Consider the following 22,752-nt stretch of genomic DNA (forward strand, 5'->3'; position numbering starts at 1 on the left):
ATTTTTTCTCCTTCCCTCCCCTGTGATGATGTTTCTAAAATGGGTGGTTGCATCTGTGGTGACTTAGTCAAGATTGAGGACTTATCACATGAGTAATTGTGGACATGCATCTTTACACTGGTCTCCGAAATAAGGGTGTACTTGAAAAGAAGATTAAAAATGCATTATACAGCTCCACTCAAGAAAACTCAAGTCAAGAAAAACTGAGTCGTACAGATCAGGAAAGTTGGTCATTTTTTTGTATTTGTTCATGGAATGTGGGCCAGCATTTATTGTCCATTCCTAATTGTCCTTGAGAAGGTGGTGGTGAGACACCTTCTTGAACTGCTGCAGTACATGTGGTGTAGATACACCCATAGCGCTATTAGGGAGGGAAATCCTGGATTTTGACCCAGTGACAGTGAAGAAATGGTGATATAGTCCCAAGTCAGGATGGTGTGTGACTTTGAGGGGAACCTGCAGGTGGCGGTGTTCCCATGCTGCCCTTGTCTTCCTAGGTGGTAGAGGTTGTGGGTTGGAAGGTGCTGTCGAAGGAGCCTTGGTGAGTTGCTGCAGTGCATCTTGTAGATGGTGATCACTGCTGCCATTGTATATTGGTGGTGGAGGGAGTGAAAGTATAAGGTGGATGGAGTGTGAATCATGCGGGCTACTTTGTCCTGTATGGTTTTTTTTCTCTTCGTTCATGGGGTGTGGGCATCGCTGGCTAGGCCAGCATTTATTGCCCATCTTTAATTGCCCTTGTCAGAGGGCATTTAAGAGGCAACTATTTCGTGGGGCACTGACATCAGTATTGGAACAGGAGGGATCTGTACCGTTGGGACGGTCTCCACCTGAACCGATCTGGGACCAAGGTTCTAGCGAAAAGGGTAAATAGGGTGGTCAACAGGACTTTAAACTAGAAAGTGGGGTGGAAGGGAAGGGTAAAACTCCAAGAAGTATAACTAATGGGAAACAAAGCAGCAGGTTAGCGTGTGTGGGAGTGGATTCAACTTCATTGAAAATTATGAAAAAAACTGAAAAGAAAGGAGAGCCCAGGAGAGGCTATTAAATTCTCCAGAACACAAAATAGGACAGAGTGTATGGAAAGGGCTAGGAATCTAACTTCAAGCACATCAGATGAAGGGACGACAATGAGAAAGGGGATGGGAAATACAGGACTGAAGGTGTTGTATCTGAATGCACGCAGTATACGAAATAAGGTAAATGAGCTTGTGGCGCAGATTGAAATTGGCAGGTATGATGTGGTGGGCATCACAGAGACATGGCTGCAAGGGGATCAGGACTGGGAGCTAAATATCCAAGATATACATCGTATCAAAAAGAGAGGCAGGTTGGTAGAGGGGGTGGGGTTGCTTTGTTAGTAAGAAATGAAATTAAATCGATAGCAAGAAACGACGTAGGGTCAGATGATGTAGACTCTGTGTGGGTAGAGTTGAGGAATCGCAAAGGTAAAAAAACCATAATGGGAGTTATGTACAGGCCTCTGAACAGTAGTCAGGATGTGGGGCACAAGATACACCAGGAGATAGAAAAGGCATGTAAGAAAGGCAAGGTTACAGTGATCATGGGAGATTTCAATATGCAGGTAGACTGGAAAAATCAGGTTGGTAGTGGATCCCAAGAAAAGGAATTTGTGGAATGTCTACGAGATGGCCTTTTGGAGCAGCTTGTGGTGGAGCCCACTAGGGAACAGGCAATTCTAGATTTAGTGATGTGTAATGAGGCAGATTTGATAAGGGAGCTTAAGGTGAAGGAACCCTTAGGAGGAGGTGACCATAATATGATAGAATTTATCTTGCAATTTGAGAGGAAAAAGCTGGAATCAGGTGTAACAGTATTACAGTTGAATAAAGGCAACTACAGAGGCATGAGGGAGGAGCTGGCCAGAATTGACTGGGAGATGAACCTAGCAGGAAAGACAGTGGAACAGCAATGGCAGGAGTTTCTGGGAGTAATTTGGGAGACACAGCAAAAGTTCATCCCTAGGAAGAAGAAGCATACTAAAGGGAGGACGAGGCGACCATGGCTGACAAGGGAAGTCAGGGACAGCATAAAAGCTAAAGAGAAAGCATACAATACGGTGAAGAGCAGTGGGAAACCAGGGGATTGGGAAGCCTACAAAGACCAACAGAGGACAACTAAAAAAGAAATAAGGAGGGAGAAGATTAAATATGAGGGTAAACTAGCCAGTAATATAAAAGAAGATTGCAAGAGTTTTTTTTAGATATATAAAGGGTCAGAGAGAGGCAAAAGTGGACATTGGGCCGCTGGAAAATGACGCTGGAGAAGTAGTAGTGGGGAACAAAGAAATGGCAGAGGAACTGAATAGGTACTTTTTGCCAGTCTTCACAGTGGAAGACACGAGTAACATCCCCAAAGTTCAAGAGAGTCGGGGGGGCAGAGGTGAGTATGGTGGCCATTACCAAGGAGAAGGTGCTAGGAAAACTGAAAGGTCTGAAGGTGGATAAATCACCTGGACCAGGTGGATTACACCCGAGAGTTCTGAAGGAGATAGCTGAAGAGATAGTGGAGGCGTTAGTGGTGATCTTTCAGGAATCACTGGAGTCAGGGAGGGTCCCAGAGGACTAGAAAATCGCTAATGTAACCCCCCGTTTAAGAAGGGAGAGAGGCAAAAGACGGGAAATTAGCCTGATCTCGGTCGTTGGTAAGATTTTAGAGTCCGTTATTAAGGATGAGATTTCAGAATACTTGGAAGTGCATGGTAAAATTGGGCAAAGTCAGCATGGTTTCATAAAGGGGAGGTCATGCCTGACAAATCTGTTAGAATTCTTTGAGGAGGTAACGAGTAGGTTAGACAAAGGAGAGCCAATGGATGTTATTTACTTGGACTTCCAGAAGGCCTTTAACAAGGTGCCGCACAGGAAGCTGCTCAGTAAGATAAGAGCCCATGGTGTTAGAGGCAAGTTACTAGCATGGATAGAAGATTGGCTGTCTGGCAGGAGGCAGAGAGTGGGGATAAGGGGGTCCTTCTCAGGATGGCGGCCAGTGACTACTGGAGTTCCGCAGGGGTCAGTGTTGGGACCACAACTTTTCATTTTATACATTAATGATATAGATGAAGGAATTGAGGGCATCTGGCTAAGTTTGCAGATGATACAAAGATAGGTGGCGGGACAGGTAGTATTGAGGAGGTGGGGAGGCTGTAGAAGGATTTGGACAGGTTAGGAGAATGGGCAAAGAAGTGGCAGATGGAATACAACGTGGGGAAGTGTGAGGTCATGCACTTTGGTAGGAAGAATAGAGACATAGACTATTTTCTAAATGGGGAGAGAATTCAGAAATCTGGAGTGCAAAGGGACTTGGGAGTCCTAGTCCAGGATTCTCTTAAGGTTAACTTACAGGTTGAGTCGGTAGTTAGGAAGGCAAATGCAACGTTGGCACTTATTTCGAGAGGACTAGAATATAAAAGCAGGGATGTGCTGCTGAGGCTTTATAAGGCTCTGGTCAGACCACACTTACAATATTGTGAGCAATTTTGGGTCCCTCAGGAAGGATATGCTGGCCCTGGAGAGGGTCCAGAGGAGGTTCACGAGAACGATCCCAGGAATGAAAAGCTTAACATATGAGGAACATCTGAAGACTCTGGGTCTATACGCGATGAAGTTTAGAAGGATGAGGGGGGAGCTGATTGAAACTTACAGAATACTGAAAGGCCTAGATAGAGTGGACATGGGGAAGATGTTTCCATTAGTAGGAGAGACTAGGACCCGAGGGCACAGCCTCAGAGTAAAGGGAAGACCTTTTAGAACAGAGATGAGGAGAAACTTCTTTAGCCAGAGAGAGGTGAATCTATAGAATTCATTGCCACAGAAGGCTGTGGAGGCCAGGTCATTGAGTGTATTTAAGACCGAGATAGATAGGTTCTTGATTGGTAAGGGGATCAAAGGTTACAGGGAGAAGGTGGGAGAATGGGGTTGAGAAACTTATCAGCCATGATTGAATGGTGGGGTAGACTCGATGGGCCGAATGGCCTAATTTCTGTTCCTATGTCTTATGGTCTTATAACTACATTGTTGTGGGTCTGCAGTCACATGTAGGCCAGACCAGGTATGGAAGGCAGATTTCCTCCCCTAAAAGATATTAGTGAAGCAGATGGGTTTTTACGACACTGCAATGGTTTTGTGGTCATCATCAGACTTTTAATTCCAGATTTTTAATGAATTCAAATTTCACCATCTGCCATGGTGGGATTCGAAACCAGGTCTCCAGAGCATTACCCTGGGTCTCTGGATTACTAGTCCAGTGACAATACCACTGAGCTTCTTGAGTGTTTTTGGAGCTGCACTCATCCTTTTTTTTTATTCATTCATGAGATGTGGGCTTCGCTGGCTGGGCCAGCATTTATTGCCCATCCCTGGTTGCCCTTGAGAAAGTGGCGGTGAGCTGCCTTCTTGAACTGCTGCAGTCGAGGCAAGTGGAGATTATTCCATCACACTCCTCACTTGTGTCTTGTAGATGGTGGACAGGCTCTGGGGGCTCAGGAGGTGAGTTACTCGTTACAGGACTCATAAGAACGTAAGAAATAGGGACAGGAGTAGGCCATTCGGCCCCTTGAGCCTGCTCCGCCATTTAATAAGATCATGGCTGATCTTGTGTTTCAATTTGCACATCCCCACCTAACCCCGATAACCTTTAATTCCCTTGCCTAACAAGAATCTATCTGCCCCTGCCTTAAAAATATTCAATCACCTCGCCTCCATCGCCTTCTGAGGCAGAGAGTTCCAAAATCACACAACCCTCTGAGAGAAAAAATTCCTCCTCATCTCTGTCCTAAAAGGGTGACCCCTAATTTTAAAACAGTGCCCCCTAGTCCTAGGCTCACCCACCAGGGGAAACATCCTTTCCATGTCCACCTTGTCAAGGCCGTTCAGGACCTTGTATACTTCAATCAAATCACCCCTCACTCTTTTAAACTCCAGTGCTTAGCAAGCTTAGTCTGTCCAACCTTTCCTCATAAAACAACCCACTCATTCCAGGTATCAATCTAGTAAACCTCCTTTGAACCGCTTCCAATGAATTTACATCCTTCCTTAAATAAGGAGACCAAAACTGCACACAATATTCGAGGTGTGGTCTCACCAATGCCCTGTATAACTGAAGCATAACATCCTTACTTTTATGTTCAATCCCTCTCGTAATAAAGGATAGATTCCATTAGCCTTCTTAATTATTTGCTATACCTGCATACTAACTTTTTGTGACTCATGTACTAGAACACCTAGAACGCTCTGCGCCTTATAAATTTTGAAGCCATTCTCCATTTAAGTAATACTTTGCTTTTTTGTTCTTCCTGCCAAAGTGAACAACTTCACATTTTCCCACCTTAAACTCCATTTGCCAGATCTTTGCCCACTCACTCAACCTATCTATATCCATCTGCAACCTCCTCATATCCTCTTCACAACATACTTTCCTGCCTATCTTTGTGTCATCTGCAAATTTAGTTACCATGTCTTCACTCCCCTCATCTAAGCCATTGATGTAAATCATAAAAAGTTGAAGCCCCTGTACAGACCCCTGTGGGACTCCACTCATCACATCCTGCCAATCAGAAAAAGACCCATTTATGCATACTCTCTGCTTTCTGCAGCCAGCCAATCTTCTATCCATGCTAATATGTTACCCCCTACACCATGTGCTTTTAATTTTGTAATAATCTTTGATGTGGCACCTTATTAAATGCCTTCTGGAAATCCAAGTACAGGCTCTACAGGCTCCCCTTTATCCACTGTGCACGTTACTCCTTCAAAAAACTCCAATAAATTGGTTAAACATGATTTTCCTTTCACAAAACCATGCTGACTCTTCCTGATTGCCTTGAGCTCTTCTAAGTGCCCAGCTATAACCTCCTTAATGATCGATTCTAATAACATCCCCATGACAGATGTCAAGCTAACTGGCCTATAATTTCCTGTTTCTTGCCTCCCTCCCTTCTTGAATAGAGGGATTATATTTGCTACTTTCCAATCTGATGGAATGTTTCCAGAATCTAGTGAATTTTGGAAAATTAACACCAGTGCATCGACCACCTCATTAGCCACCTCTTTTAAGACTCTAGGATATAGTCCATTGGGACCCGGAGACTTGCCAACCCACAGCTCCATCAATTTGCTCAGTACCATTTCCCCAGTGATTTCAATTTCACCAAGTTCCTTTCTCCCGTTCACCTCCTGATTTGCAGCTATTACTGGAATGTTTTTTTTGTATCCTCCATAGTGAACACAGAAGCAAAATATTTGTTTATTTCATCCGCCATTTCCTTATTATTTACTATTAATTCCCCACTGTCACTCTCTCGAGGACCAACACTCACTTTACTTACTCTTTTCATTTTAAATACCTGTAGAAATTCTTGCTACCCGTTTTTACATTTCTAGCTAGCTTCCTCTCATACTCTACTTTCTTTCTTCTGGTTAACCTTTTAGCCATGTTTTGCCATTCTTTATATTCTGTCCAATCATCTGTCCTGCCACTCACCTTTGCGAAGTTGTATGCTTTTTCCTAAAGTTTGATGCTTTCCTTAACTTCTTTAGTTAACCACAGATGGTGGGTCCTCCCCTTAGAATTTTTCTTTATGGCAGAAATATACTTATTCTGAATACTCTGAAATATCCCCTTAAATATCTGCCACTGCTTCTCTATTGATCTATCCTCTAGCCTAGTTTCCCAGTTCACTTCAGTAAGATCAGCTTTCATCCCCACATACTTACCCTTACTTAAGTTTAAAATACTAGTCTTAGACCCACTCTTCTCCCTTTCAAACTGGATGTAAAATTCAATCATATTGTGGTTGCTGTTACCTAGCGGTGCCTTTACTCAGTCATTAATTAATCCTGTCATGTTACACAATACCAATTCTAATAAACCTGCTCACTGGTTGGTTCCAGAACATGCTGCTCTAAGAAACTATCTCAAAAAACATTCTATGAACTCCTCATCCAGGCTATTACTGCCAATCTGATTTTTCCAGTCTGTGTAGATTAAAATCAGCCACGATTATTGCCGTCCCTTTATCACAAGTACACAATATTTTCTCTTGAATACTTTGTCCTACACTGTGGCTACTGTTAGGAAGTGTGTAGACCACTCCCACTAAAGACATTGTCCCCCTTACTATTCCTCATCTCCACCCAAACTGATTCTACGCCCTGATCTCCAGAACCAAGGTCATCTCTAACTATTGAACCAATGCCCTCATTGATTAACAGTGTTACCCCTCCACCTTTACCTAGCTTCCTATTCTTCTTGAATATCATGTACCCCTCAATATTAAGGATCCAATCTTCGTTGTCCTGTAGCCAGGTGTCCGTAATTGCTATCAGATCATACTTATTTACTTCAATGTGGGCCATCAATTCATTTACTTTGTTATGAATGCTACGTGCATTCAGATAGAGAGCTTTCAGTTTTGTCTTTTTGTTACCTTTGTAACATCTAGTCTTGACTATTGGTGTATTCTTAGGTTTTTTTGCTCTGTCCCTTCTTGCCATTCTCTGACCCTAATTTCTCATATTACTATTTTGCTCTCCTGTCTTGACTCTGATTCCTAGCCTCTGACCTGCTCTTGTGGTCATGGTATTTATATGGCTAGTCCAGTTCAGTTTCTAGTGAATGGTAACCCCCAGGCCATTTATGTTGGGGGGTTCAACGATGGTAATGCCATTGAATGTCAAGGGGGGATGGTTAGATTCGCTCTTGTTGGAGATGGCCATTGCCTGGCATGTGTGTGGCACGAATGTAACGTGCCACTTATCAGCCCAATCTTAATTGCTGGTCCGTGCTGAGTCAGCTGGTCTCAATCAACAATTAGAGTGTGTGCCCATGAATGGGGAGGGGAAAGTTCCTGCTCCTAATCAGCAAGGAGTGAATCCTGCAGTATGTGTGGAAATTGTGTGAGGACAAGATTCAGCTTGGTTACCATGCTCCTACACTAGGAAACCTTGAAGATATGTCAATAATGAGCACTGGACTAGTGATCTGGAGATATGGGGCTGGATTTTCCCAAGGGCAGGTGTGGAAATTTGGAACAACATATGTTGGCTCAGCACAACAGCATCCTCCTACATCCATGCACTTTTCCTGGGGATGGCCTCCCGGCAGCGGGGACTATCCACACCGCAGCAGTGGGCAACAATTAAGGCACTTCAAAAGGGCTAAGTAGCCTCTATTTTTGGACACCATTGAAATTTTGCAAGTGATGTAAGCCCCCCTCCCACCCCCGCAACTGTATATAACTATAGTCAAGATCCCAACTCTTGAGCAGTTGGGAAGCGATGGCTTCACAGTGGGAGATTGGAGCCTCGCTTCTATTGATGCTATTGAAGAGTTTCTCAGCAGCAAATGGTAAGGTTGCTGTCTTCCCATTGGGTGGTGAAATCATGGAGGTGGTCTCTAATAGCTATATGCATTTTAATTTTCACCCCCTCCACTGACACTAATGGTGGCTGCAATACTTTCCTGCCCCTCAATATGCCTGGCCATTAGTAGTGTTCCCACAGGCCTCATGCTGGGGGCTGCCTGCATCCATAGTGGAGAGCTGCCAGGTCTTGCATTTCCGGGTCCGGATCCCGCCCGTTATCACTAATTGGACAGCGAGCACAGAGACAGCCTGTTAACTGCCAGCTCTCATCAGACGAGACTATTGAGGAGGTCATGTGGTGCCGTGGGTAGCATGCCCAGGAGCTCCAGGTTCCAGTCCTACTCCTAGACTTGATGTCCAAGGAAGGTTCATTCTTAACGCGGCCAAACTGGTTGAGTATCAACCTGCAAATCCTTCCAACACACGTTAGTGGCAGACGGTAAGAGCAGGAGAAATTCTTGGGCAGCCACATTATGGAAAGAAATTAGAGCCTCTGCCATCACTATCCATAGCTCCAGACTACAACGAGCATGGAAAAGTGTACAGCCTGAGTTCCTCGCATGGCAGGGTCTCATATTCTGCTTAAGTGAACATTTAATTGGCTGCAGATGGCACTCCTGCCCCTCACTCGGGAGGAAGTCCTGCCTGGGATTGGCCGGCAGCTCTCCAGTCCCTGCAGTGGCAGCTGTGTGGTGGACAGAAGAATAACTGAAGGAGGATGTCGGAGCCTGAGTTCAAGGGATCCTGGCGGGGAGGGTAGGGATGGTCTGTGGGGCTGTGAAGGGGGAGATCGAGGCCTGGGGGAGGCCACCGGGCCTTAAGTGTCATAGACTCATAGAGGTCTACAGCACAGAAAAAGGCCCTTCAGCCCATTGAGTCTGCGCTGGTCAAACAAGTACCTAACTATTCTAATCCCATTTTCCAGCACTAGGCCCATAGCCTTGTATGTCATGGCATCGCAAGTGCACATCCAAATACTTCTTAAATGTTATGAGGGTTTCTGCCTCTACCACCCTTTCAGACAGTGAGTTCCAGATTCCCACCACCCTCTGGGTGAAAAAAAATCTTCCTCACAACCCCTCTAAACCTCCTGCCCTTTACCTTAAATCTATGCCCCCTGGTTATTGATCCCTCCATCAAAGGGAAAAGTTCCTTCCTGTCTACCCTATCTATGCCCCTCATAATTTTATGCACCTCAATCATGCCCTCCCCTCCCCACCTCCTCAAACTCCTCTGCTCCAGGGAAAATAACCCCAGTCTATCCAATCTCTCCTCATAACTAAAACTCCCCAGCCCAGGCAACATCCTGGTAAATCTCCTCTGTGGGGATGAGGCACCCGACTTTGGAAGGGGGCTTCTACAGGAGGCACCCCCCCCACCCGCCCAACACCGCCCTGTGCCCGAGATGTAACTCCATTCTTTTTTGGGCTTCCCCCACTGAAGTTCAATCCTCCCACCAGTCTAAAAATTGAGGCCTAATAATTGGCCACTTAAGGACCTCAACTGGGGCAAGGGCAGGCCTCCCGTCTGAGGCCTTGCCCGCCTCAGCATAAAATCGCTGTGTGGTCAGGACGGGTGGGAACCCAGAGGGAACTCCATCCCTTCCATTTCATGCTCCCCCCTAAAAAGCTGCTGGTGGGGGAGCACAAATAACCTGGCCTATGTTGCCACAGCAACTTGGACTCCTTAGGGGGATTTGGTTGGCTCAGTTGACTGGAAGGCCGGTGTGGATCAGATTGGTGCCAACAGCACAGGGCTTGATTCCCCGTTCCAGCTGGGGTGGATATGGGACCCACCTTCTTGCCATACCCGTGGTGGAGATTATGCCGCTATGGGTTGGACCTGCATTCAGGCAGAGATTCTCAAGAAGAAACACACGCCACCATCATATGATGTTTCCCCAGTGTTCTTTTCATGGGGTCTAATTTGTTTTCTACTGTTGGTCCACCTAAGATGACATCTTCGGGCACACATCTGAAATGTGTGCAGTCGGGACCAAGGAATAGTCTAATGTCAGGTTCCTGACACCTGTGGGGAAATTCAGCCCATGAGTTCAAATCTCACCATGGCAGCTGGGGGAATTTAAATTCAATTAATTAATCAGGAATAAAATGCTGTATTAGTAACGGTGACCATGTTGCTACCAGGTTGCTATGAAAACCCATCTGGTTCACTCGTGCCCTTCAGCGAAAAGAAATCTGCCACCCTTATCCAGTCTGGCCTATATGTGACTCCAGACCCACAACAATGTAGCTGACCTTTACCCTCTGAAATGGCCTAGCAAGTCAGTGTGTTGACAAAATGTCTGCTGTTAGATGTTATTCTGTGATTGGACAGCACTTGCTGATCAATCCTGAGTGCGCTAATAGCTACACAAACAGCTCATTTAAGATAATCTGTCATGCATAACATGACTCATTTAATCGACATACATTCAAACGTAGGGGTGCATTCTCTGCAAAAAGGAATATGTTCAAGTCATGTGCCTTCTTTTGAATTACCCGAGAACTTGGGGAGCCTACAGTTCCCCATTGCTTTCTCCATGTCAATGCATTGGCCAACCAGAGTTGCCTTGCCAACCAATCAACACCCTTTTCTCCTGTGTTATAAATCGTTGTTTGAAATTTGGCATTCTTGCTCGACAACGTCATTGTCCGAGTGAGGGACTGCAAGGATGTATCACCCACGCCATTACAGGAGCCAATGACTGCTGGACGGACCACCGCCTAATTCACTCTGTCGTCAACACCAATGCAACTCCAAAGCAGCGACAGCAACAGAAACAATGCCGCCGGAAAATCAACACTGAGGCACTCAAGGACCCTGATAAGAGAGCCTTCACTGCCAACCTGGCCACTCCCTTGTGACCCAGAGATGCAGAGTGTCCACACCACCTGGTCTACCCTCAAGGCCTCCAGCATCAACACCTGAGAAGAGACGCATGGTCACTCGACCAGGTAACACCAAGATGAGAATGACCAGGAGATCCCAAGCACAAGGCATTTCTGAAGCTGAAACAGTGACCCAACTCGAGAGCAAGAAAGCAGCTCTACAGACGGCTGAAGGCTGAGGTCCAGCAAAAAACCCACGACCTAAAGAACAGATAGTGGGTGGAGAAAGTGCAGGAGATCCAATAGTTAGCCGACAACATGACATGTGAGGTTTCTTTAGCGCAGTCAAGGCCACCTACGGCCCAAGCACTCAAGGCCCCACTCCACTGCTGGCCAAGTACGGAGAGGTGCTCATCGAGGTCAGAGAGGCAGTCAGCACTTGCTGGATGGAGCACTTTGAAGATCTTCTTAACAGAGACTCTGTCTTCAACGCGAGTGTCCTCGAGTCCATCCTGCAGCAGGCTACCCACCACCATCTCAGCACAACCCCAACCCGGCCCGAGGTAGAAAAGGCCATTCGACAGCCAAAGAGCAACAAGGTGTCAGGAGTAGATGGAATCCCTGCCGAAGCACTAAAGCATGACAGAGACGCACTATTAGTGCGAACACATGGCCTCATCTCCCTTATCTGGAATGAGGAGAGCATAGCAGGACATTACGGAGATGCCGTAATTGTGACCATCTTCAAGAAAGGCGACAAGTCCGGCTGCAGTCACTATAGAGGAATCTCCCTGCTGTCAGCCACTGGGAAGGTCATCGCAGTAATCCTCCTCAATCACCTTCTCTCTGTGGCTGAAGAGCTCCTCCCAGGGTCGCAAGGTGGATTCCACCCACTGAAGGGCACAATGGACATGATCTTCACTGTACGGCAACTGCAAGAGAAATGCAGGGAATAGCACCAACCCTTGTACATGGCCTTCTTCAACCTCATGAAAGCTTTCGACACTGTCAATCGCAAAGTTTTATGGAGCATTCTCCTCCGTTTCAGCTGCCCCCAAAAGTTTGTCACCATCCTCCGCCCACTCCACGATGACATGCGAGTCGTGATCCTGACCAACGGATCCACCACAGACTCAATCCACATTTGGACCAGGGTCAAGCAAGGCTGTGTCATCGTACTCACGCTCTTCTCGATCTTCCTTGCCGCAACGCTCCACCTCACCCTCAACAAGCTCCCCGCTGGAGTGGAGAAAAACTACAGAACAAGCAGGAACCTGTTCAACCTCCGCCACCTGCAGGCCAGATCCAAGGTCGCCCCATCCTCTGTCATTGAGCTACAGGATGCAGACGATGCGTCTGCACACACTTGGAGGCCGAGATCCAAGCCATCGTCAACACCTTCACCGAGGCGTATGAAAGCGTGGGCCTTACACCAAACATCGTAAGACCAAGGTCCTCTACCAACCTGCCCCTCCACACGGCACTGCCCCCAGTTATCAAAATCCACAATGAGGCTTTGGACAACGTGGACCACTTTCCATAGTTTGGCAGCTGACTGTCAACAAGGACAGACATCGACGATGAGGTTCAACATCACCTTCACTGCGCCAGTGTGGTCTTTGACTGCCTGAGGAAGAAAGTGTTTGAAGGGATGGACCTCAAGCCTGGCACCAAGCTCACGGTCTACAGAGTAGCAGAAATACCCGCCCTCCTATGTGGCTCAGAGACGTGGACTATGTGTAGCTGGCACCTCAAAACTCTGGAGAAGTACCACCAGCACAGCCTCCGCAAGGTCCTGCAAATCCATTGGCAGGATAGACGCACCAACGTCAGTGTTCTTGCTCAGGCCAACATCCCCAGCATCAAAGCATTGACCACGCTTGATCAGTTCCACTGGGCAGCCACATCTTCTGACATGAGACTCCCGAAACGAGCGCTCTACCCGGAGTTTTGACTTGGCAAGCGAGCCCCAGGAGGACAGAGGGAACGCTTCAAGGACACCCTCAAAGCCTCCTTGAAAAAGTGCAACATCCCCACCGACATCCGGGAATCCCTGGCCCAAAGTGGAGGGAAAGCATCTGGGAAGGAGCTGAACATCTTGCGGCTCATCGCCAAGGGCTAGCTGAGGCCAAACGTCAACAGCGGAAGGAGCAGGTGGCAACCTGGGCAGCCCACCCACCTGCAGGTGGCAACCTGGGCAGCCCACCCACCCGCAGGTGGCAACCTGGGCAGCCCACCCACCCGCAGGTGGCAACCTGGGCAGCCCACCCACCCGCAGGTGGCAACCTGGGCAGCCCACCCACCCGCAGGTGGCAACCTGGGCAGCCCACCTACCCCGTTCCCCCTACCACCATCTGCCTTACCTGTGACAGCGACTGTAGGTCATGCATTGGACTCTTCAGTCACCTGAGAACTCATTTTTAGTGTGGAAGCAAGTCATCCTCGACCCCGAGGGACAGCCTAGGAAGAAAATTCTTGCACTTGTCCTGGTGAGTGCAAGGTGAAAAGTTTCAGCAACATGTCTCTCTTTTCAGCAAAATTCGCTTAGTTACCAAAACGTCGGCTCAGCGCCATCTACTGAAAGACAATCACGGACGGGCAATAACTGCAGTCTCACCAACGATGCTCACATCTCTTGAACGAATAAGAAACTCGGGTGGGGGCACGAGGTCTCATGGAGTTTTTACCCCCTTCAGGGAACCGGGAAAAGACAGGAGGAGAGAAAACCACCAACAGAAATAAAATAAAATGTGTCTGAACATCGAATAAAAGGTGTCGAAACATAAATTTACAAAGAGTTGTTCTCCAGTGTGCGATGGCAGTGAGTGGGAAGTAGCAAGTTCCTCATGTGTGACTTCTCATTTAAACCATCTGCCAGTGATGCAGCGCAAAATGCAGGAAAGATCGCTCCCAAAAGGGAGGCAAGGAGAAACTGGGAAAGTGAGTCATGTTTTACCCTATTCCCATGCATTTCCTTATAGTACGGCATTTCAGAAGGCCGGATGTAGGTGTCCCAGCTGCATTTTGAGTCAGGGAATGATACGTGGCCTGTTGAAATGAAGTACATTAAAAATGGAGTTACGGGGTAAGTTAACAATGAGACCAGTGAGGAACATATATTGAAAGAGCACACAATAAATAATCTACATTATCCTCATATCGTTCTGTAAGTACAAAGAGGAGTTGCACTTGAATCCTGTAATTGCAACTAGCCTGGGACACCTGTATTTCTCTATTCTCCCTCCATCTCTCCCAAGCACTCTCCATGTAAATTCATTCTAACTAAACTGATCATCCCAGTTCCGAAGAAGTCATATTAGACTCGAAACGTTAACTCTGTTTCTCTCTTCACAGTTGTTGCCAGACCCGCTGAGTTATTACAGCACTTTCTATTTTTATTTCAGACCTCCAATGTCCAATGCTTTAATCTTCATGTTCTCTACCTGGTCCCCCTGTAATTGAGTCCTTCTCCTCAAAGCATTCTTCCCTCTCTCTTTCCAAACCATCAATCATCAGTGTCTCCAAAGGCAAATCCTTGACCATGCATCCTTGGCTGGCTATCATCCCACACTCCAACCTCCTTCTCTCCAAAGTCCTTCAATATTTTGCCACTTCCAAATCTGTGCCCATTTCTCCCACAGCTCCACATTTTGACTCCTAGCTTTAGACTTTCGCCTCTCCAACGGACTGTAGGAGTTCATGACTGACATTCTCTGTAGCTTTGACCATGCTGCATTGTCCTTCTTTCGTCCTTGCTTCCTCTGCAGCTTTTGACAGGTTTATTCATACCATCCTCCTCCTCCAACACTTTTCCTCTGATCGCAGCCAAAGCATTATCACCTATGGTTTTGCTTCCTGCAACTGGAGTCCAATAAGGACCCGTCTTTGGCCCTCCCTTCCCTTCACCTTATCCTATTCTTTGATGGCATCAGCGGTGCCATGGAGGGAATTTGAAGACAAAGTCATGAATTCTGAAAGCAGTTAGAACATAAGAACATAAGAAATGGGAACCATTTGGCCCCTCAAGCCTGCTCCACCATTCGATAAGATCATGGCTGATCTTCCTGTGTTTCGATTTCCACATTCCCATCTAACCCTGAAAACCTTTGATTCCTTTGCCTAACAAGAATCTATCTACCTCTGCCTTAAAAACATTCAAAGTGTCCGCCTCCACCACCTTCTGAGGCAGAGAGTACACTGGAATATAAAAACATCAGTGACTTTGGTATGGATAATGTGTTGGGAAGACATGACCATGTGGGGATGAAGATAAGGGTTGAGTGAGTGCTAGTTGATTGAATTTTTTGAGGAGGTGACCAGGTGCGTAGATGAAGGTAGTGCAGTTGATGTAGTCTATATGGATTTCAGCAAAGCTTTTGACAAGGTCCCACATGGGAGACTTATAAAGAAGGCAAATGCACATGGGATACAGGGTAATTTGATAAGGTGGATTCAAAATTGGCTTAGTTGTAGGAGACAGAGGGTGATGACAGAAGGATGCTTTAGTGACTGGAAGCCAGTGTCCAGTGGCGTACCACAGGGATCTGTGCTCGGTCCCCTATTATTTGTCATTTATACAAACGACATAGATGACTATGTGGGGGGTAGGATTAGTAAGTTTGCGGATGACACAAAGATTGGCCAGGTGGTTAACAGTGAGGTTGAGTGTCTTGGGCTACAGGAAGATATAGACGAGATGGTCAAATGGGCAGATAAGTGGCAAATAGAATTTAACCCTGAAAAATGTGAGGTGATATGCTTTGGAAGGAGAAATTTGACAAGGAAGTATTCAATGAATGGCATGACACTAGGAAGTTCTAAGGAACAAAGGGACCTTGGCGTGTGTGCCATAGATCGCTGAAGGCAGAGGGGCATGTTAGTGGGGTGGTGAAAAAGGCATATGGGACACTTGCCTTTATCAATTGAGGCATAGATTACAAAAGTAGGGAGATCATGTTGGAGTTGTATAGAACCTTGGTGAGGTCACAGCTGGAGTTCTGTGTGCAGTTCTGGTTGCCACATTATAGGAAGGATGTGATTGCACTGGAGGAGGTGCAGAGGAGATTCACCAGGATGTTGCCTGGGATGAAACATTTAAGTTATGAAGAGAGGTTGAATAGACTTGGGTTGTTTTCGTTGGAGCAGAGAAGACTAAGGGGCGACCTGATCGAGGTGTACAAGATTATGAGGGGCATGGACAGGGTGGATAGGGAGCAGCTGTTCCCCTTAGTTGAAGGGTCAGTCACAAGGGGACATAAGTTCAAGGTGAGGGGCAGGAGGTTTAGGGGGGATGTGAGGGTGGTGACGGTCTGGAATGCACTGCCTGGGAGGGTGGTGGAGGCGGGTTGCCTCACATCCTTTAAAAATTACCTGGATGAGCACTTGGCACATCATAACATTCAAGGCTATGGGCCAAGTGCTGGCAAATGGGATTAGGTAGGTAGGTCATGTGTTTCTCATGTGTCGGTGCAGACTCGATGGGCCGAAGGGCCTTTTCTGCACTGTGATTCTGTGATAGTTTGAAGAGGGATGAAGATGGAAAACCAGCAAGGAGAACATTAGAGAAATCAAGCAGGTTAAAAAAAAGTCTGGTGCATTTTTGGATCATGTGTAGTGAGGATAGAAGAGTCCAGTCCACTTTATTTGCCTCCCTCGTATCATCTGCACAGCTCATTTTGTCACAATCCCTCTCCTTCCAAAGGCAACCTTATCCCTACTGTGCCTACTACTCACTCCCGATCATCCTGACTCAACAACTCATCACTTCTGCCTCCATTCCCCCCTTCTTCGTTGCACCAATGCACACCCCCACCCCACTGTGTGTTTGACTGAGGATCTGTTTCTGTCATATTCAAATCTCTGTCTGATTCCCCATTCGCCTTATCTCCCCCATCTCTAACTGAAGCCCCATACACTCCCAAGCTGACCCATCTACATGATGCTTCCACTCCTCCTTGTTCATTGACCCTTTCCATTCTCTTCCGCTCCAGTAGAACCCCAGCGTACCCCATTATTCACCCTCCATCCCTGTTTTATGGCTGACTTCTTTCCACATCCTTCTCTACTTCTCTCTTTAGTTGCCACTTCCTCTCACTATGTACCCCAGGAGCAGCCCCACAGCCAATTTTGTAAAGTGCTATATTCCATGTACAGAAGGGTGGTGATGGTGTATTACAGTTCAGTCAGGAAGTCCAAGTTGCTATGGCAACATACATTTCTCATGCACATTGCAGACTGGAGCTATGGATAGTGATGGTTGAAGCTCCAACGTTCTTTCCAACATCACATGGCTGACCAGGAATCTCTCCCACTCTTACCACCTGCCATTGGTGTGTGTTGGAAGGATTTGCAGGTTGCCACCCAACCTGTTCGGCTGCTCTGTGAATGCGTTTTCCATGGCCATCAAGTCTTGGAGTGGGACTTGAACACAGAGCTTCTGGCTCAGAGGCAGAGACACTACCCACTGCACCACAAGGCCTCCAAATAAGTACAGCATACATCTCCATAAATCAAGCATAGCTCTTTGAGAAAGAAATGATCTTTTTCAGTCAATTTCAGGCATGACCTGAGGACACAAGCTTAATGGTACCAATGGTTAAAAAAAAATCTAGAAGGTTTTAATTTTTCAGAATCAGGGTCATGGTGACTGGTACAAGTGGGCGTGAGGCTTGAAGGTAAAAGGAAATGTCTTTGAGGCAGAAATAACAGGGCAGGCCATGTTAGTAGATAGTGGGGAAGAAGTGGAGGCCAAGAACCATGTGGTGGGAGGCTGCCGAAAGTCTCAGGAGCAAGTCAAGGAACAGGGCAGCGAGGCAAAGGGTCAGGGTAGCTGAGAGACAGAAAATGGTGCCACCAATAGTAGGAGGCCTGTTGGCTGAAGTCTCAACACATCTTTCATAGGAAGTCTGGCAGGTCCATCATCAGGTTAACATTGAAAACCTAATTTAAATTCCATGTTGCGAGTATTACGGACACATTACAGGGAAAGTGTCACTGCCACTGTGGACATTTTAAGATGGGGATCACCATATACTTGAATAGGATTCCTCAATGGAATGTGTGACCAATCTGAATATATTATAAATATAATTCCCCATAGATACATTCAGAAAACTTATTGTTTGGAAAGCCTTTTGCCATTTAGACTCTCCGACTTTCCACCCTGTCAATGACCTTACCTCTCCTTCTTCCTCACTGCCCGTACTTAAAACCAATTATATCTCTAGCTTTTACAAGCCCTGACAATAGGTCACTGACCTGAAACGACTTAACTCTGTTTCTCCCTTCACGGGTGCTGCCAGACCAGCTGAACATTTCCAGCTATTTTCTGTTTGTATTTCGGATTTCTAGGATAATCAGTGTTTTGGATTTGCTTTAGCAAGCACTAGACATGGCCAGCACACGGGGAGAATGACATCAACTACCCTTGAGACCATTCGAATTGAACACCTCTGCATGTGGATTATTGGGCACTGGCAAGTTATTAATAACACAATCGTCAGTAACTCCACTTCTGTCGGTCTGCGGGGAAATCCCACAACATATTCGAAAACACGGGCCACGGCTGTGAAGCAGACTACAGGCAGACTGAAAATGATCTTCCAGATAAGGTCTGGTTCTGTGGCTTTCTCTGGTGTCAGTAAATGTTAAAAAAAAAAATTACACCCAGGCCACAATCATAATGCTTTCAGCTGCAAAGCAATTTTCTATTATTAACCAGTTAGATTTTGACTCCTGTTTCACTGTGATCTAGATGTGCTGTGGAGTTCACACCTCATTATGACACTTGGCTCCTGAGCGCTGTGTTATAATGAAGGTACTGCCTTGCTGCTGCGCTATCAGTGTTGTACAGGTACAAGTCCATCATGATTCATACTTGTGTTATTATCTTATAGTTGCCTGGAGTGATACTGTCACACTGTAATTGCTTTTCCTCCCTGACCCACCTAAGTAGTCAGGCTGAGGCACTAGAATGGCTTTGAACTGATTTTGTTTCAATATTAAGTGAATCTTGAGGTTTTTTTGCCCCCTCCTGTGGAGGAAGGGGAAAGGGGGACGGTGGGGGGGGTCAGGGGTCAGCTGAGCGGTCAAGTTTCAAACTGGGCCTCATTTCCATTGGGCCATGTGGCTGTGGCTGAGTCTGAACCGCCTGGGTTCCAAGGAAGGCTCACTAGATTCAGAGAGCTGCCCCATGACGAGAGATTGAGTAGAATGAGCCTATATTCAATGGGGTTTAGAAGGATGAGAAGTGATGTCAATGAAGTAATTAAACTCTTATTGTCAATGGGACTAGCGGAATAATATTTCGGCACAGACTAGAAGGGCCGAATGGCCTGTTTTCTGTGCTGTAGTGTTCTATGGTTCTATGGTTTGGCAGGACTGCCTCCCTCTACCCTGGCTGGAGAGTTTAGAATTAGGAGCCATAGTCTCAGGATAAGGTCAACCATTTAGGACTGGGAGGAGAAGGAATTTCTTCACTGAGACATTATGAACGTATGATTCAGCAGCAGGAGAAGGCCATTCGGCCCCTTGAGCCTGCTCCGCCATTCAATAAGATCATAGCTGATCTGATTGTGGCCTCAACTGAGTGGGAGACTACTGGTGAGTCGAGGGAATCTTAAAAAGTCTTTCAAAAAATCTAATATTCTATAAATTTATCATTTAACCGCAAGTGCAATTTAAACTCTAAGGGCAGAATTTTTCCCTCAGTTGGCAGAAGCGGGGCCCGCCGCCATTTTAAGTGGGCGGGCCAATCAAGGCCCACCCAGTGGCCTGCCCGACAGGAAGCGCTATGTGCTTCCTGTGCCGGGGAGGGGTGTGCCGGGGAGGGGCGGGGGGGGGGGGGTGGGGGGAGGTGGGGGGGCAGATTCCCCATCTGTCAAAGTGCACATGCACACGAAAGAGCGGACATCTCCCTGAGGCTAAGTGCTGTCTCAGGGAAATTACTTACAGTCCAAAAAACTTTAAAAATAGAAACGTTAAAAAATTATTAACATGTCCCCCTCATGTGACAATGTCACACGAGATGGGACGTGTTAATAAATATCACATAAAATGTATTAAAGTTTTTAAAAATAGACATGAAACCTCATCCCACCAGTGGATGAAGTTTCATGAATGATCTACAGGCCGCTGGGGCTCCTGTCCTGCCCACCAGCCTGACGGTTGGACAGGCAGGTCTTTAACTATCTTAATGAGCCTGTCAATGGCCTCAATTGGCCATTGACAGGTCGGCGGGCAGACAGCTGATTTCGCTGTCCCCCCGCCTTCCTAAAAATTTAAAGGGACCGGGATGATGTCGCGGGTTCCTCCCGACGTCATCCCGCGTCATTTTCCCATCGGCGAGCGGGCCCTGCCTCCGAATCGCCAATGGGAAAATTCAGGCCTAGGTCTCATCCGAGGGCCTAAACAGGGAGATAGAAGCTGTCCATTGGCAGCAGCTGAAATAGTTAATTAAGGAAGCTAGCTCAAACTGGTTTGTTTTGTACCTGGGCTCAGTCCCTTTGTTTCAGAACATATAAATTCAGATATTCTCAGTGCAACCAACACTGAGTGTAACTTTAGCGAAGAGTGAGAGTTTGGTGAGCTGTGAGAGTTCAGAGAGGAGGGGGGGAGGTACCCCATTTATTCTTTTTCTAATTTTTTTCACCGTGCAGGAATTGGTTCTTGTTCTATTATAGAGGAAGAAGCTAGCTGTTTGGTAACTATCTGGTAAGTGGATAAGTCTATTCTATTCCTAAGGTCCAAAATAGTACAGGAATTTGTGGTAAGATTTATAAAATACATGAAAGAAAATAAATAATTGAATAAAATAATTAGGTAATTAATTAAAGCACATAAAGATGACAGGACAGATGATGTGTCAAGGCTGCAGCTTGTGGGAGCTCCTGGATGCCAGTGTGATCCAGGGAAAACACGTCTGCACTAAGTGGCTGTGCCTTGAGGAACTTCAGCTCAGAGTCATTGAACTGGAGGCTGAGCTGCAGACACTGTCGCACATCAGGGAGGGGGAGAACTACCAGGCGGGAGACATACCCCTTAGGATAGGGGCTAGGGGCTTATGATTTGGAAAGTGGCCAGGGAAAAGGAGGCTGTGACTGCGAGTGAGGCAGGTAAGAGGACCTAAAGGCCAGGAGTGCAGGAGTGTGAGACTCTGCAGTTGTCCAACCAGTTTGAGGTTCCCTCAGCTTGTTTGGATCGGAGAGGGGGCTATAGCATGGATGAGCTAACTGACCATGGCACTGTGATACAGGAAGCCATTCAAGCGGGGGGAGCAAACAGGAATGTAGTGGTAGTAGGAGTCAGTATAGTGAGGGGGATTGACACTGTTCTCTGTAGCAATGAGCGAGAGTCCAGGTGGCTGTGTTGCCTGCTTGTTGCCAGGGTTCGGGATATTTGCTCATGGCTGGAGAGGAACTTAAAATGAGAGGGGGAGGATCCAGTGGTCATGGTTATTGTAGGTACCAACGACATAGGCAAGATGAGGAAGGACCCTCTGCATAGACAGTATGAGAAGCTGGGTACCAAATTAAGAAGCAGAACCTCAAAGGTAATAATCTCTGGATTATTACCTGAAGCATGTACAAATTGGCATAGAACAAATAAGATTAGAGAGATAAATGCGTGGCTCAAAGACTGGTTTGGGAGAAGTGGGTCCCAGTTTGTGGGGCACTGGCACCAGTACTGGGCAAAGTGGGGGCTGTACCATTAGGATGATCTACACCTGAACCATGCCGGGACCGATGTTCGAGCGAGCCACATAATGAGGGGAGAGGAGAGGGCTTTAATCTCAATAGTGGGGGCAAGGGATCAAATTTGGGAAGATGTGGAAAACCGAAGAGTAGAGACAAATCAAGAGAGAAAGGTACTAATATGGGAAATGATAAACAGAACATGACAGGAAGGGACAGAGAGTGCAGATCTAAGAGTAAATCAGCAGTTAAAGCCAGACATTATAAAAATAATAAAAGGACAAAATTAAAGACTCGGAAGGAAGTGGCTAGTGAGATAGTTGATGCGTTGGTTTTAATTTTCCAAAATTCCCTAGATTCGGGAAGGTTCCATTAGGTTGGAAAATAGAAAATGTAACTCCTTTATTCAAAAAGGGAGGGAGACAGAGAGCAGTAAACTACAGGCCAGTTATCTTAACATCTATCATAGGCAAACAGTTAGAAACTATTATTAAAGATGTTATATCAGAGCACATAGTAAAGTTTAAGGCAGTCAGGCAGAGTCAACAGGGTCTTGTGAAAGGGAAATAATTTTAACCAATTTATTGGAGTTCTTTGAAGGAGTCACATGTGCCGTGGATAAAGGGGAACTGGTGGATGTACTGTACTTAGATTTCCAAAAGGCATTTGATAAGGTGCCACATCAAAGGTTATTGCAGAAAATAAAAGCTCATGGTGTAGGGGGATAACATATTGGCATGGATAGAAGATTGGCTAGCTAACAGGAAACAGAAGGTAGGCATAAATGGGTTGTTTTCTGGTTGACAGGATGTGATGAGTGGTGTGACACAGGGATCAGTGCTGGGCCTCA

At 46.4% G+C, this 22,752-nt stretch overlaps 1 protein-coding gene across 1 annotated transcript in view; it reads right to left on the reverse strand.

Annotated features, from left to right (window-relative positions):
- Nucleotides 1–22,752, reverse strand: part of LOC144679215 (cadherin-6-like) — a 163,449-nt gene that overhangs the window by 36,248 nt on the left and 104,449 nt on the right. The gene's annotated exons all lie outside the window — the stretch shown is intronic.

Source organism: Cetorhinus maximus, chromosome 3 (assembly GCF_964194155.1).
Source record: "Cetorhinus maximus chromosome 3, sCetMax3.hap1.1, whole genome shotgun sequence".
NCBI lineage: Eukaryota > Metazoa > Chordata > Chondrichthyes > Lamniformes > Cetorhinidae > Cetorhinus > Cetorhinus maximus.